Genomic DNA, 2,359 nt, shown 5'->3' on the forward strand with positions numbered 1-2,359 from the left:
CTCTCTCAGCAATGTCCAAGGCCGGCTGAACAGCTTTGAATTCAGCAAGTTGACTCGATCCACCTTCTCCTTCGGTAGCTTGTGCAACCTTTCGTGTGGGGCTCCATACGGCAGCTTTCCACTTCTGGTTCATCCCCACAATGCGGCAGGAACCGTCGGTGAAAAGGGCGTAGCGTGTTTCATCTGCTGGCAGCTGGTTGTACGGCGGAGCATCTTCAGCCCGGGTCACTTGCTTCTGCTCCTCTTCATCAGCGAGACCAAAATCTTCACCTTCTGGCCAGTTTGTAATTATCTCCAAAATCCCAGGGCGATTCGGGTTGCCAATACGGGTGCGCTGCGTGATGAGGGCAATCCACTTGCTCTATGTGGCGTCTGTGGCGTGGTGGGTAGAGGGAACCTTTACTTTGAACATCCACCCCAGCACTGGCAGTCGGGGTGCCAGGAGAAGCTGTGCTTCTTTGCCAATCACCTCTGAGGCAGCTTGAACTCCCTCATATGCAGCCAAGATTTCTTTCTCTGTGGGAGTGTAGTTGGCTTCAGATCCTTTGTAGCTTCTGCTCCAGAATCCCCGGGGTCGGCCTCGGGGCTCACCAGGGACCTTCTGCCAAAGACTGCAGGACAGACCATGCTTCCCAGCTGCAGAGTAGAGCACATCCTTTACCTCTGGTCCTGTCCTGACTGGGCAAAGGGACACTGCATGAGCGATTTCCTGTTTGATCTGGGTGAAGGCTTGCTGTTGTTCAGGGCCCCAGTGGAAATCGTTCTTCTTGCGAGTGACCTGGTAGAGAGGGCTCACAATCTGACTGTACTCAGGAATGTGCATTCTCCAAAAGCTGATAGCACCTAGAAAAGCTTGTGTCTCCTTCTTGCTTGTTGGTGGAGACATTGCAGTGATCTTATTGATGACCTCAGTGGGGATCTGGCGCAGTCCATCCTGCCATTTCACTTTCAGGAACTGGATCTCGCGGTCAGGTCCTTTGACTTTGCTCTTTTTAATGGAGAAACCGGCTCCCAGCAAAATCTGGATGATCTTCTCTCCTTTCTCAAATACTTCCACTGCGTGTTCCCCCACACAATGATGTCATCGATGTACTGCAAATGTTCTGGAGCCTCACCCTTCTCCAGTGAAGCCTGGATCAGTCCGTGGCAGATGGTGGGGCTGTGCTTCCACCCCTGGGGCAGTCGGTTCCAGGTATACTGCACGCCCCTCCAGGTGTAAGCAAATTGAAGCCTGCATTCTGCTGCCAAAGGAATGGAGAAGAATGCATTTGCAATGTCAGTGGTGGCACACTACCTTTCTGACTTGGACTCCAGCTCGTACTGGAGTTCCAGCATGTCCGGCACGGCAGTGCTCAGCGGTGGAGTCACTTCATTCAATGCATGATAGTCCACAGTCAGTCTCCATTCTCCATCAGATTTCTGCACAGGCCAGATAGGACTGTTGAAACTGGGTGGCTCTTGCTGACCACCCCTTGGCTCTCTAGATCACGGATCATTTTGTGGATGGGGATCACAGCATCTCGATTTGTCCGGTACTGCCGGCGGTGCACTGTCATGGTGGCAATTGGCACCTGTTGTTCAGTCACTTTCAGGAGTCCTACTGCAGAGGGGTTTTCTGACAGTCCAGGCAAGGTGTTCAACTGCTTAATGCTCTCTGTCTCTACAGTAGCTATTCCAAAAGCCCACCTGAACGCCTTTGGGTCTTTGTAGTAGCCGTTCCTGAGGAAGTCTATGCCTAGAATGCACGGTGCCCCTGGGCCAGTTACAATTGGATGTTTCTGCCACCCCTTTCCCTGTCAGGCTAATCTCAGCTTCCAGCAAAGTGAATTCCTGTGATCCCCCCGTCACCCCAACAATGGAAACAGGTACCTTCCCCACATGTTCTGATGGTATCAGGGTGCATTGTGAACCAGTATCAACTAACACTTTATGTTTCTGTGGCTTTGACGTGCCAGGCCATCGCACCCACACTGTCCAATAGATCCTGTCATCCCATGCCTCTCCCTGGCTAGAGGCAGGGCCCCTCTAGCCCTGGTTATTATTTCTTTCCTGGGCATACATAGTGAAGGTTCTTTCCTGTGGATCTGACAGATCATCCTCCTTGCTGTAATACCCTGCACCTTGCTTGTGGGAGGTTGAGGCTACCTTCATTTTAGTGCGGCTCCCTCGGTTAGCATTTCCCTCCCTGAGCCGACGCACCCGTGCTGCCAGGACAGAAGTGGGTTTCCCATCCCATTTTCCTATGTCTTCCCCATGCTCTCGCAGGAGAAACCACAGGTCAGTTCGTGAGGTGTACCCATTCTCCCTTGCTGGGGAACGTGAAGCTCTGACTTGGGGGCCTGTGACTCATACTGCTGCT

This window comes from Erithacus rubecula (genome assembly GCF_903797595.1).
Source record: "Erithacus rubecula genome assembly, contig: scaffold_174_arrow_ctg1, whole genome shotgun sequence".
NCBI classification, from domain to species: domain Eukaryota; kingdom Metazoa; phylum Chordata; class Aves; order Passeriformes; family Muscicapidae; genus Erithacus; species Erithacus rubecula.